The 15,446-nt window shown below is 36.0% G+C and overlaps 1 protein-coding gene across 1 annotated transcript in view; it reads left to right on the top strand.

The window, feature by feature from the left end:
* The window catches only part of EYS (eyes shut homolog), a 1,933,311-nt gene that overhangs the window by 86,562 nt on the left and 1,831,303 nt on the right, over positions 1-15,446 (top strand). The window lies entirely within an intron of this gene.

Below are 15,446 nucleotides of genomic sequence, written 5' to 3'. Positions count from 1 at the left end.
AAGATTCTGACTCATAGCGACCCTATGTACAGCAGAATGAAACACTACCCTGCCCTGTGCCATCCTCACAATCATTGTTATATTTGAGCCCAATGTTGCTACCAGTGTCTCAGTTCATCTTGTTGAGGGTCTTCCTCTTTTTCACTGACTCTCTATTTTTACCAAGCATGATGTCCTTCTTCAGGGACTAGTCCCTCCTGATAACATGTCCAAAGTATGTGAGACGAAGTCTTGCCATTCTTGCCTCTAATGAGCATTCTGGCTGTACTTCTTCCAAGACAGATTTGTTCATTCTTTTGGCAGTCCATAGTATAGTCAATATTCTTGACCAACCCCACAATTCAAAGACATCAATTCTTCTTCAGTCTGCCTTAATTAATCGTCCAGCCTGCACATGCGTATAAGGCAATTGAAAACACCATGGCTTGGGTCAGGTGCACCTTAGCCTTCAGGGTGACATCTTTGCTTTTAAACACTTTAAAGAGGTCTTTTCAGCATATTTGCCCCATGAAATGTATATTTTGATTTCTTGACTGCTGTTTCGATGGGTGTTAATTGTGGATCCAAGTAAAATGAAATCCTTGACGACTTCAATATTCTGTCTCTTTACTGTGATGTCGGTTACTGGTCGATTTATGAGGATTTTTGTTTTCTTTATGTTGAAGTGTAAGTCATACCGAAGGCTGTGGTCTTTGATCTTCAATAAGTGCTTCAAGTCCTCCTCGCTTTCAGCAAGCAGAGTTCTGTCATCTACATATCGCAGGTTGTTAAAGAGTCTTCCTCCAATCCTGATGCCCCATTCTTCTTCATATAGTCCCTGCCATTGAGAAACATATTAGGAGTTCATCCCCTGTAATAGGTTTTGGGCTCATTTATGCTAATTTGCATGGGATAGGAGACTGGTGAGAACTATACTTTATGAACTTAATAAAGCCAATAATCCTAACTGGTAAAATTTCATATGATACGTGGCTGAAATGAAATTCCTAACACGAGAATAAGTGTATTTAAGTTGTATTTGTTAAGGGATATATAAATAGCTTCAAATAGTCTCTTTTTGTTTATCTAAAATACTTAAATATCAGCATTTTACACAAGTACTTTTAACATAGACAAAAAATAATGGTGTTTGTATCAAATACCCTTTCTTATTTTGGAGTAGTTCTTTATACTGGAAAGCTCTCAAAACTAACCAAACATAAATAAACAGGGTAGTTGAATGTCATCAATTTTTTGTATTTTCTGTTTATTTCACTTTTCTAGTCCTTGAACAGAACTCCTTAGCAACCATTTCTTTCGCTGTCCGTAAAAATGAAAGGCAAATTACTGCCCTACTTGGCGATGTCTTTGTGTTGCGTATCTTTTGAGTATAATAGCTTCATTCTTACCTAAAAGTAGACTAAAATGAATTTACGTGAATAAAATGTTCAACTAACTGCAGTGCATTATTCTACACAGAATCGTTTTGGAAATCTTTAACACTTCATTAAAGAATTGGCCAAAAGAACTTACTGAAATAATAATAAAACATAGCAATCTAAAATAATTGGTCATTCATTGTAATTTTTTTTTTTTACAGATACATGCTTCTTGTTAGGATAGCAGAGCTAGTTTGGTATATACAATCCCCATTGTGATTTCCATTAAAATAAAATTTACTGAGATCATTTTAATAGGACTGCTGCTGAAATTTCTTAGTTCAAACTATTTGGGTTAGATGTAAATGATTATGGGTATGTATATTACTTTATTTCTCCTTTTAAAGAAACATAAGAATTATTCAGATCCGAAAGTTTTTAAAATATTTTTTAAAGTGGCTACTTATTTAATTATGCCACACATTTAATTATGCCACACATTACACACTATAAAAATGGTACTGTACTGGTAAGAGTCTCCCCACATAATTTTTAAGCATCTACTCCAAGACTACAACTACATAAAACTACAAGACTGAAACATTTTTTTTTAACTCATTTCTTCTAGTATTCCAAACTCTACGACTTTTTCATCCCTGCAAGGACTAAAATCCATTGAGTTTTTACCATATTTTCAATTTCTTAACTCTTGACTTCCTTCCCTCTTCTCCAATTAAATTATTTCATCCAGCATAACAGTTATTTCACCATTCACTCAAATATTTTACTACTCTCTCCCTCCATTGTACTCCCACCTCGAAATTCCAAAGCTGTTAAATGTATCTCCACCTATCCCTTGCCTGCATATAGTAGACCCTGGGTGGTACAAACCATTAACAAGCTCAGCTGCTAACCAAAAGGTTGGCAGTTCAAGTCTACCCAGAAGCATGTTGGAAGAAAGGCCTGGTGTTCTACTTCCAAAAAATCAGCCACTGAAAACCCTGTGGAGCATAGTTTTACTCTGATAGACACGCAGTTGCCATGAGTCAGAGTGGACTTCACGGCAACTGTTCTTTGTTCTTCTTATCCCATGCCTGCATGTAAGAAGACAGTCCTTTGGACAAGCCCACAGCCATGTCTTCCTGTTCCTATCCCTGCTAGCATCTTTGGACTTCAGAAAAAAAAAAAAAAAAAACACTACCACCAACTCCCCTTGAAGCCTAATGGTTTGTCTAAACGTCAGGGTGAAAGAGATACAATTCTAGGCTAGATGCCAAGATGTCTGACTATCCCCTCCTTGGTTGGTTATGTAGGTGTGTAATGGATCACGTAGGCTTTGCAGTATAAAATGGATGGGGGTGGGATTTTATCTCTTCCCTCAAGTATGGTTCTAGGTGGTAGCACAAGCACCAGAAACTCACAGGCCACCTAGTTAAGCTTACCTGGCCTAAAAGAAAAAAAAAAAAAATTTTTTTTTTTTTTTTTGGCCTAGGGGAGGCTGCAGAAGGTAGATCCTCTATTAGTCCTCTCCCACAGTGCAAAAGTGGGTGGCATGTGTGGAAGAGCTTTCTACCTCTGCTTGGGCAGCTTTTGAATCAGGGACTACTGCTCATCATGGAACATTTCTTGTATGTTGTCTGTTGTCTGTGAGTAATTAAAACAGCTTTCACTATTGTCAGCACTGTGTACATGTCTCGTTTATACAACTTAATCAGGCTAAATGGACATAACGCCCATGGAGTGGTTGGTGCCACTGGATAGAATATTTATCCCAGTACTCTGGTGGCTACTTGGGATGCAGACACAGCCTTAAAGGCAACCTGTGCCTGAAACGCTCTGCACCTACATCTGAATCACTGCTTTATTTTTCCCTACAGCATTTATAAATATTAAACATTCTGTATATGTTTTACTTTATTGTCTTTTATATATGTTCCATTTCCATTTAAACTCCATGAGGTTAAAGTCTCTGTTTTGACATTGGTATAACCTAAGGATGGAGAATGCTGCCTGACACATAGTAAGGGTTGCTAAATAGAGAATTTACTTGTATTAATGAATCAAAGTACAGTTTCTATGCCTCATAAGTGTGGCAAAAAATATTATTTTTAAGTAGAAAAAATCAGATATCTTAATTAATTCTACACATAGCTGAATGTGCATTCAAGCATGAGGGCTAGGTAAATAAAATTCTAGGAATGGCAAGAATCAAAAAGATTATGATCTACTGAAAAAGTAAGGAAATATCATTAAAGATATGAATCAGAAAAACAAAAAAAGAATCAGAGAGAATATATGATTCAAGAGAAAGAAGTGAACAAAATCACCAAGAAGTAAAAACAGTTCATTTTAATTGTATACGTCACTGGTGTTCCCACTCTAAATGAGAGCTTCAATGTCTGGATAATAAATACAAGTAAAGGAAATTACTGTTTTCTCAAAACAATTATATTGAAATAGAAATTGTTATTTCAGTTTTCCCCCTGTTAGAATGAATGCCTTCTGCACCTTGCCTTGGCAAGCAACCTGTCGGAGACCACTTCTTTCAACAACTGAGAGTAGATCACAGGGATCAAATACATGACCTTATTCAGTGTTATTATTAAACCTCTGATTATAATGCACTGATACCCTTCAGACTTCTGTCCCTGAACATTCCCTTAACTGAGATAATAATCGTCCTTTTGAAAGCGAGTTTGAGTCAGGATTTTCTCTTACTTGCTGCAAAAGTATACTAGTGTACTTATGCTTGTAGTAGAATTCTTGTTCCAAAATCTGTGAAGTCAATATGAAGGCTTCCAACATGAGTTAAATCAAGGCAAAAGACTTTTCACTCCCTCTATCCACATACATGATCTCCTTCTACAATTCCAGCTATAATATTATGTTGTTACTGAAAAGTTCGTTTTGTTTGTTTTTCCTTTTTATTTTAAGTTAATCTGTCATACAAAAATTTATACACATATTGTTATGTGACATTAGTTGCATTCCTATAATGTGACGGCACACTCCCCCTTTCTACCCTGGGGTTTCTGTGTCCAACCAACCAGCTCTTGTCCCTTTCTGCCTTCTCATCCTGCCTCCGGACAGGAGCTGCGCATATTGTCTAGTGTATCTACTGGAACTGGAAGCACACTCTTCACTGATACTGTTTTATGTTTTATGGTCCAGTCTAATCTTTGTCTGAAGGGTGGTCTTTGGGAAGTGTATTTGTTCTGAGTTAACAGAGCATCTGGGGGCCACGGCTTCCAGGGTTCCTCCAGTCTTGGTCAGATCATTAAGTCTGGTCTTTTTACGTGAATTTGAGCTCTGTGCCACACTTTTCTCCTGCTCCATCCGGGACTCTGTTGGGATCCCTGTCAGGGTAGTCTTTGGTGGAAGCTGGGCACCATCTAGTTCTTCTGGTCTCGGGATGATGGAGTATCTGAGTTATGTGGCCCTTTTGTCTCTTGGGCTAATATTTTCATTGTGTCTTTGGTAGTCTTCATTCTCCTTTGCTCCAAGTGGGTTGGGACCAATCGATACATCTTAGATGGCTAGCTCTCACAAACTTTTAAGATCTCAGATGCCACTCACCAAAGTGGAATGCAGAACATCTCCTTAATAAACATTGTTATGACAATTGACCTAGATGTCTCCTGAAACCATAGTTCCCAGACCCCAGCCCCTGCTACCTGTCCCTTGAAGTGTTTGATTGTGTTCAGAAAACTTCTTACCTTTTAGTTTACTCCAGTTGTGCTGACTTCCCCTGTAGTGTGTGTTGTCCATCCCTTTACCTAAGATGACTCTTGTCTACTAACTAGTTAATGAATTCCCCTCTGCCTCCCTCCCCACTCTCATAATCATCAAAGAATGGTTTCTTCTGTGTTTAAACTTTTTTCCTGAATTCTTGTAATAGTGGTCTCATACAATATTTGTCCTTTTGTGACTGACTAATTTCATTAAGCATAAATCCTCCAGATTCATCCATGTTGTGAGATGTTTTGCCGATTCATCATTGTTCTTTATCATTGCATAGTATTCCACTGTGTGCATGTTCCATAATTTTTTTATCCATTCTTCTGTTGATGTGCATGTAGGCTGTTCCCATCTTCTTGCTATTGTGAAAGTCCTGCAATGAACATGGGTGTACATGTGTCTATTCTAGTGATGGCTCTTATTCCTCTAGGATGTATTCCAAGGAGGGAATTTCTGGATCGTGTGGTAGTTCCATTTCTAGATTTTTAAGGAAGCACCAATCCAATTTCCAAAAGTGGTTGTACCATTTTAAATTCCCCCCAGCAATGCATAAGTGTTCAAGTCTCTTCACAACCTATCCAACATTTATTATTTTGTGTTTGTTGGATTAGTGCCAGCCTTGTTGGGGTGAGATGGTATCTCATTGTAGTTTTGATTTGCATTTCTCTAATGCTAATGATTATGAGCATTTCATCATGTTATCTGTTAGCTGCCTGAATGTCTTCTTTGGTGAAGTGTCTGTTTATATCCTTTGCCCATTTTTTAATTGGATTATTCATCTTTTTGTTGTTGAGGTTTTGCAGTATATCATAGATTTTAGAGATTAGACTTTGATCAGATATGTCATAGCCAATAATTTTTTCCCAGTCTGTAGGTTATCTCTTTACTTTTTGGTGAAATCTTTTAATGAGCATAAGCATTTGATTTTTAGAAGCCCTCAGTTATCTAGTTTCACTTCTGGTGTTTGTGTATTGTTAGTAATGTATTTTATTCTGTTTATGCCACGTATTGGAGCATCTAGTGTTGTCCCTATTTTTTCTATATTGAGGTCTTTGATTCATTTTGAGTTAGTTCTTGTGCATGGTATGAGGTATGGGTCTTGTTTCATTTTTTTTACAGATGGATACCCAGTTATGCCAGCACCATTTGTTAAAGAGACTGTCTTTCCCCCATTTAACAGACTTTGGGCCTTTGTCAAATACCAGCTGCTCATGGGTGGATGACTTTATGTCTGGATTCTCAGTGCTGTTTCATTGGTCTGTTTATCTATTGTACCATTACCAGGCTATTTGACTACCATGGTAGTATAATAGGTTCTAAAATCAGGTAAGATGAGGCTTCCCACTTTGTTCTTCTTCTTCAGTAATGCTTTACTTATCCAGGGTCTCTTCACTGTTTTTTGTTTTTTTTTTTCCTTCCCTTTCCATATGAAGTTGGTGATTTGTTTCTCCTTCTCATTAAAAAATGTTATTGGAATTTGGATAAAGATTGCATTGTATCTGTAGATTGCTTTGGGTAGAACTGACATTTTCACAATGTTGAGTTTTCCTATCCATGAACAAGGTATGTTTTTCCACTTATTTAGGTCTCTTTTTGGGTGGTAGGCCTCCTTTGGTTTCTTGCAGTAGCATCTTGTAGTTTTCTTTGTACAGGTCTTTAATGTCTTTGGTTAGATTTATTCCTAAATATTTTATCTTCTTCGGGGCTATTGTAAGTGGTATTGATTTGGTGATTTCCTTTTTGATGTTCTCCTTTTAACTGTAGAGGAATCCAGCTGATTTTTGTATGCTTATCTTGTATCCTGATATTTTGCTGAAATCTTCTATTAGTTCCAGTAGTTTTCTTGTGGATTCGTTGGGGTTTTCTGTGTGTAGGATCATATCATCTGCAAATAGGGATACTTTTACTTCTTCCTTACCAAATTGGATGCCCTTTATTTCTTTTTCTTGCCTAATTGCTCTGGCTAGGACCTCCAGCAAAATGTCAAATAAGAGTGGTGATAAAGGGCATCCTTGTCTGGTTCCTGTTCTCAAGGGGAATGCTTTCAGACTCTCTCCATTAAGGATGATTTTGGCTGTTGACTTTGTATAAATGCCCTTTATTATGTCGAGAATTTTCCTTTTATACCTATTTTGCTAAGAGTTTTTATCATGAATGGGTGTTGGACTTTGTCAAATGCATTTTCTGTATCAATTAATATGATCATGTGGTTCTTATCTTTTGTCTTATTTATGTGTTGAATTATATTGGTTATTTCTCTAATGTTGAATCATCCCTGCATACCTGGTATGAATCCCACTTGGTCACAGTGAATTTTTTTTTTTTTTTTTTTCATATGTTGTTGAATTCTGTTGGCTAGAATTTTATTGAAGACTTTGTGTCTATGTTCATAAGGGGTATTTGTCAATAACTTTCTTTTTTTTTGTGGTGTCTTTATCTGGTTTTGGTATCAGGGTTATGCAGGCTTCATAAAAGGAGTTTGGGAGAAATCTGTCTATTCTACACTGAAATATTTTTAGTAGTACTGGTGTTAACTCTTCTCTGAAAGTTTGGTAGAATTCTCCAGTGAAGTCATCAGGCCAGGGCTTTTTTTGTTGTTGTTGTGAGTTTTGTTTTGTTTTGTTTTTTTAACCTCTTCAGTCTCTTCTTTCGTCTAGGTTTATTTAGTTTTTTTACCTCAGTTTGTATTAGTTTAGGTAGGTAGTGTGTTTCTAGGAATTCATCCATTTTCTCTAGGTTTTAAAATTTGTTGGAATACAATTTTACTTAGTATTCTTGCCACGAGCATTTATTTTAATTTCTTTGTTCTGTTGTGATATTCTTCATCTTGTTTCTTATTGAGGTTATTTGTTTCCCCTCTCTTTTTCTTTTGTCATTTTAGCCAATGGTTTATCAATTTTGTTGATCTTTTCAAAGAACCAGGTTTTGGTCTTGTTAACTCTTTCAATTGTTTTTCTATTTCATTTAATTCTGCTGTAATTTTTATTTGCTTTCTTCTTGTGCCTGAGGCTTTTGTTTTTTTGTTGCTCTCTTTCTATTTGTTCAAGTTGAAGTGTAAATGATTTGATTTTGGCCCTTTCTTCTTTTTGAATGTGTGCATTTATTGCTATGAATTGACTTCATAGCACTACTTTTGCTGTGTCCCAAAGGTTCTGGTAGGATGAGTTTTCATTCTCATTTTATTCTATGAATTTCTTTATTCCATCCTTAATTTCTTCTATAACCCAATAGTTTTTGAGAAAGGTGTTGTTCACTTTCCATGTATTTGATTTTTTTTTTCCTTGCTTTTTCAGTTATTGATGTCTGCTTCTTTATGGTCAGAAAAGATTCTTTGCAATATTTCTGTTTTTGATTCCATTAAGGCTTGCTTTGTGGCCTAACATGTGGTCTATTCTGGAGAAAATTCCATGTGCATTGCAAAAGAAAGGATACTTGTCTGCTGTTCAGTGGAGTGTTCTATGTATGTCTATGAGATCAAGTTTATTGATTGTGGCATTTAGATCTTCCGTGTCTTTATTGAGCTTCTTTCTAGATGTTTTGTTCTTCACTGAAACTGGTGTGTTGAAGTCTCCTACTATTGTGGAGCTGTGTATTTCTTTTTTCAAATCTGTTGGAGTTTGTTTTATGTATTTTGGAACCCTGTCGTTGGGTGCATAAATATTTATTCTGGTTATGCCCTCCTGGTATATTGACCCTTTAATCATTATAGTGTCCTTCCCTTATCCTTTGTGGTAGATTTTGCTTTAAAGTCTATTTTGTCAGAGATTAATATTGCCACTCCTGGTCTTTTTTGGTGGTCGTTTGCTTGATATATTTCTTTCCATCCTTTGAGTTTTAGATTGTTTGTGTCTTTGAGTTTAAAGTCTGTCTCTTGTAGGAAGCATATAGACAGATCATTTTTTTTTTTTAATCCATTCTGCCACTCTCTATCTCTTTAGTGGTACATTTAGTCTGTTTACATTTAGTCTAATTATTGGTAGGTAGGATTTTACTGCTGTTATTTTGATGGAATTTTTTTTTTCTGTGTGTTGTTGAGTTTCTTTGTTTCACTTAATTTTCTATTCTGGGTTGTTTTTCTTTATGTATTTTCTTTTCACCTTTTTCATTGTAGTTGTTTTTGTAGTTGCAGAGTCTTTATGTTTTTCTTCTTTTTTATTTTGATGTGTAGGATTGTTAGTTTCCTTGTGGTTATCTTAAAATTTACCTTTATTTTTCTAAGTTTAAAACAGTCTTTTATTTCTTGATATTGCCTTGACTTCCTCTCCACATAAAGTTCTGTGACTACATCATTTAGTCCCTTTTTTTGTTTTAATGTTGTCATCTTTTAGATATTGACATCTCTGTTTCCCTATTTTCAGTGTTTTAGCTTTACTTTATTTTTGTGACTTTCCTATTTGGGTTGATATTTAGTTTTTCTGTTCTGTGTTCTAATCTTGGGTTGTTATCTGATATTATTGATTCTCTAACCAGAGGATCCACTTTATTCCTTGTAATTTTGTTTTGGTTTTTACAAATCTCCTTAACTTCTATTTATCTGGAAATTCTTAATTTTCGCATTGTATTTGAGAGACAGTTTTGCTAGATATATAATTCTTGGCTGGCATTTTTTTTTTCCTTGAAGACTTTGTATATGTCATCCCATTGCCTTCTTGCCTGCATGGTTTCTGCTGGGTAGTCTGAACTTAGCCTTTATTGACTCTCCTTTGAAGGTGACTTTTCATTTAACCCTAGCCACTCTTAAAATTTTCTCTTTTTGGTTTTGGCAAATTTGATTAGAATATGGTCTTAGTGGCTTTTTTTTTTTTTTTTTTCGGTATCTACCTTGTGCGGGGTTGGGTTAGCTTCTTGGATAGATATCATCACATCTTTCATGGTATCAGGGAAGTTTTCTGCCAACAAATCTTTAAAACAATTTTTCTCTGTATTTTCTGTTATCCCTACCTGTTCTGGTACTCCAATCACTTGTAGATTAGTCCTCTTGATAAGAGTCCCAAATAATTTTTAGGATTTTTTTTTCATTTTTAAAAAAAAATTTTCTCTGATATTTCCTCAGATAAATTGGTGTCAAGTGCTTTATTTTCAATCTCACTAATTCTGACTTCCATTGCCTTAATTCTATTCCTATAACTATCTATTGAATTGTATAATTCTGAAATTTTATTATTAAACTTTTGGATTTCTATTTGATTTTTCTCTATATATTCTCGCAGCCTGTTAAGTTTGTCATTTTGCTCTTGTGTAACCTTCCTAAATTCCTCTATTTCTTTGTGTGTTCTTTGGCTCGGTCTGTGTTTTGCCTGATCTCCTTCCTCATTTCTTGAAAAGTCCTATATATTAGTCTTTAGAATTCTACTTCCAGTAATTCCAAGACCTTTTCTTACTCCAGGAGCCTTTTTGGTTCTTTATATTGGTTGCTTGCTGAAGCCATCATGGTCTGCCTCTTTATGTGATTTGATATTGCCTGTTGTCTCCGAACCCTTGATAAGTCATATTTATTTATTTTATGTTTGCCTATTGTGTCCTAGCTTCTTGTTTTGTTCCAATATGCCCAAATATACTGTTCATGTGATCTACTTTGATTACTGGCATCTTTGAATCTCTCACGTCCTGTCACCAGGTGCTTAGAGCTTGTACCAGATATGTGAAACCAGGAGTTCATTTACTTTTCTTACGTAGATTCCGCTTAGGTGTCGAGGTCATCAGTCACTGAGTGTGTGGCACAGAATCTCACATACAGTCCTAGACAGGCGGTGCTACATAGGGATGATTGGAGTAGGCACGAGGATATGGCTGCAATAGAGGATTATGTGCTGAGCGAGGTAGAGGGCTAAAAACTGCCCCAGAGTGCCTGGGTGTAAAGTGTGTCCCTGTTCCCTAGAACGCTTAGGTGGGTGGGTTTTGTAGCCAAATTTTGGGCATCCAATGCTGTTGACTGTAAGGGGTGGAAACACCACTTATTCTTGGACTCCTGTGTGTGACTAGGTACAGTGGATGAAGTCACTAGTCCCTAGGCCCCTGATGTGGGTAGGTGATGACCCTGCTTAATGGGCAAGGTGGTGTCACATGTCACAAATCTGCCACTCCCCCTTAGTTGTTGCAGTTGAAAGTAAGCTTTAGGTATATACCTTGTTGTGCTATGCCAATGAGTTTCTACATTTTTGAAATGGGCCCACACAGGTGTAGGCAGGGCTGAAAGGCATATGAAGTGCATAGACCCCTTATGTCTTTGCCTAGGCAAAGGGGGTACCTGCCCCAAGCTCCTGGCTTAGAGAAGCTGGCAGATTATTTTTTCCTATTTGTTATTTGTTTGTTTATTTGTTCCCTCTCCAAAGCCAAGAGACTGGCTCGGGCATGTGCAATGGCTCCCAATTCAGGCCCAGGGACACAGTAATCGCTGAAGCCAGACCAGGACCAGAGCAGAGTGCGGAAGGGGCTGGTGAAGGGAAGAGAGGCACTTCTCAGAGGGGAAGTGTTATTTTGATCATCCGCAACAGGTTAGAGCCTTGTACTTAACTTTCACAAATCCAGCGGCACTTCTTCCTGGCTCCAAAAGCTTGTGCAGATTCTTTGCCTCTTGACTTCTCCTGATGTTGGAAACTCATCTTGAGCACTACTGCTTGTCTCAGCCTGCACACACCAGCTGATCCACCCTGCAGAGTAACACCCAGGTCAGGTCTGGCAAATCCTCACTGCTTCTGAACTGTCTCTCACTCCCCCTGCTGCTCAGTCCAACTTCTCAACTTTGGTGTTCTGGGCTCCCAGATTGTCATATATAATTGATTCATTTGTTTTTTCAGGTCTTTGTTGTAAAAGGGACCACATGAAGCATCTGACTATTCCACCATTTTGGCCCCGCCTCCTGTTTTTTTTCTTTTATATATTGTGTTTTAAAAACTCTGGTAAAGAGCTATATTAGTCATTTGGAAGCTACAGTATTTTTGAAAGTTTCTTTTGATTACTTACGTTCAGTCTTTGTTACAATGTTTTGTACTAGGCTATCAGAAATTTTCTATAAAAAAAAAACAAACAAAACAAACCCACTGTTGTCAAGTCGATTCCAACTCATAGCGACCCTATAGGGCAGAGTAGAACTGCCCCATAGAGTTTCCAAGGAGCACCTGGCACATTCAAACTGCTGACCTTTTGGTTAGCAGCTGTAGCACTTAACCACTAGGCCACCAGGGTTTTTCCAAATTTCCTATATTAGTATATAATTACTGGTGTTTTGTTATATCACATTATTTCGACAATCACTTCTTATTAACTCAATGGAGACAAAGCAGCTTTGCAAACATCATCAGATAATGTTCCAAACTCCATATCATTGAAAATAAATATTTTAGGCAAAAGAATTCCTCAACACAGTGGTTGTGTACACACAACTCATTAATGTGCAAGTCATACATAAGATGAAGTTACCCTGTATCTCAGAAATTTAGAAACCTTACTTGAAGCCTTATTTGTATAATCTCTGGGAAAATCTAAAACCTTTCCTAAGGATCCCTATGAATTCCTTTCACTGCACTTGCATACTCACTTGCGTTTTGGTTCATCTTTGTCTGACCAAACTGTCTTACCAGGTTGGCTTAAGAAATCTAATCATACCACACCTACATTCTTTTTCAAATTTTACTAAAGATTTGAGGCAAGTGACCTAGATACCCAAAAGTGACTTAGTGTCTCAATTTCCCTGCTTTTTCCTCACAAAGAAGGTCCACTACATTTTTTTGCTTTCCCTAGGCCTTTTGGAATTAGTTGTGACACAACACTTTCTTCAACTCATTATAGGTGTATAGCCATTTACAGTGAGTAATATACTGATGAAAAGTTGTATTCCTTGTAGAACAATTCTAATTTTAATTCCAATCAAATGGATCATTTCTTTGTTTAATAATTTCCTCATTGACTATGAAAATTATCTGTATTTTTTAATATATAAATTAAAAGGATAAAAAGATAACATAGGTACTATGTACACTAATAGACTGACAGGACTGAACAACCAATATCAGACAATTGATATCTTTCTCCCTCAGTGTTACTCTGACATTCCTTCCAAAAATGTAATGACCTTTCAGAACAGAGAAATAACATTTTTAATACTGAATAAATACAAAATATAGTAACATTTCATTTCTTAAAAAAAAAAATTAGGAAAAAGCATACATATATGAACAAAAATCACCATGAAGAATTAGTTGCTCATATGAAATCAGTCAAGATAAAAGCATTTCCAAATCAGAAAATATCACAGGTTAATTGTATAAAATAATCACTCTGAAAATTTGCATTTTATGTTTACTATTTTCTCACTGATAATAAATTGTTAGGTTTTATAATTTTGCTTAAGACTTTTTTTTTAAGGACAGTGATGAATCTGAACAATTGTTTCTAACTTTATTTTACTTTCTCTATGATAGCATTTCTTGAACTATTTAAGCTATAATATTATTTTTAAATTAACGTAGCTTAATTATTCCTACGAAATAGGCTGTGTTTCTTACAGATGTTATGTTATGCTTCCCTGAGGTCTTTGCATGATTTATTGCTGCTTTGTATGGCTGCCCATATAAAACATAACAAAACAGAATCTATCATTCTATTCAAATTCATCTTCAGCTTACAGGAAACGTGCTTTAGTGTTCTAAGTCTAAAATGGAAAGCTGTATTACCTATCTTTGCATTTATTCTCCAAGGATTCCTTTTGCCATGAATAGTTTTTTTTTTTTTTTAATGTCCTGTGTTTTGATAAGATGAGGTTGATTTTACATGGTGATTTATCCAAACACTGTATTAAAATTAAGAAATAGAAACAGAAAGCATATATTCCAGGCTTCACCAATCCATGCCCAGAAATATTCGCACTTCCTTTTTATTTCTAATACTAGCCCCTATACTGATCAACTTTAGAAAGTCCACTTTTATCAGATTATCCTCTCTTAATAGTTCTAGAATCCTTAAATTTTATATGTTTGTGGTGCTTGCTCATATTAGGGATACTATGTTACACATATATCTGCAAATATCAATGCTGAATGCATGTACATCTGTTTTATTACTGCCTCAAAAAAAAAAAAAAAAATCAAAGCCTGCTGAGCATTAGATGGCTCTACAGGTGAATTCTTTCCCAATCCAAATTTCTTGACTCTAGTAGCAAAGCTATATGGATAATAATGTTCTAAGTCACAAGAACAGAAAGAGAAGAGATCTAGAGAGTTATGAGCCATACCAAAACTTACTTTGGCCTGGAAGTTACACAAATTTTGCTCACAGCCCATTGGCTAAAGCTAGTGACATGGCCCAGTCTAAGTACAAGAGATGCTGATGACATGTAGGAAAGCCTATGTGCTGTGATATATATATATATATCATGAAGCCCTGGTGGTATAGTGGTTAAGAGCTTGGCTGCTAACCAAAAGGTTGGCAGTTCAAATCCACCAGCCACTCCTGGGAAACCCTATGGGGCAGTTCTACTCTGTCATGTAGGGTCACTATGAGTAAGAACTAACTCAACAGCACCTAAAAAAAGAATATATATATATATTTTTTTTTTTTCCAATTGAAAGGTTTATTTAGTGCACTTCATTAATGTGATCTTTGCCTTGAGACTCTTGGATTTTGTTACACATATATTTTTTTATTTATCATAATTTATTTTATTTTATTATTTTTGACTGAGAATATACACAACAAAACATACACCAATTCAACATTTTCTACACGTACAATTCAGCGACATGGATTACATTCTTCAAGTTGTGCATCTATTCTCACCCTCCTTTTCTGAGTTGTTTTCCCCCATTACCATAAACTCATTATCTTCTACTGTTCCTATCTAATCTTTTCAGTTGCTGTTGTTACTTTAATCCCATGTAGATAAATCTTAAAAGAGCATTATGCTCAAGGCAGACATTCTTTAGTAGTTTAAGTTAAACTATTCTTTGGTTTTAAGAAGACATCAGGGGATATTTTTGGCTTAAGGTTTGAAGATTACCTCAGGGCAATATTTATGGGGGTTCATGCAGCCTCCATGGCTCCACAGAGTTTCCAAGGAGCTGCTGGTGGCTTCGAACTGCTGACCTTTTAGTTAGCAGCTGAGCTCTTAACCACTACACTTTCAGGGTTTCAGAAAGTCTGGAGTCCATGAGAGTTTGAAATTCTATTCTGCATTTTTCTCCTTTTGATCAGAATTCTTCTATAGAATCTTTGATCAAAATGTTTAATAATGGTTTTTTTATTCCACCTCTTAAAATATGAGATCTAAAAGTAGCTAACTTTTACAGCTTTGCAAGACCTGAAATTTACCAGTATCTTCCTCTTTTTAGTGACCCCCTACTTTACAAAGCATAA

Source organism: Elephas maximus, chromosome 1, assembly GCF_024166365.1.
Source record: "Elephas maximus indicus isolate mEleMax1 chromosome 1, mEleMax1 primary haplotype, whole genome shotgun sequence".
Lineage (NCBI taxonomy): Eukaryota > Metazoa > Chordata > Mammalia > Proboscidea > Elephantidae > Elephas > Elephas maximus.
Note: the sequence above shows the minus strand (reverse complement) of the source record. Positions and strands in the feature narration are given on the sequence as shown.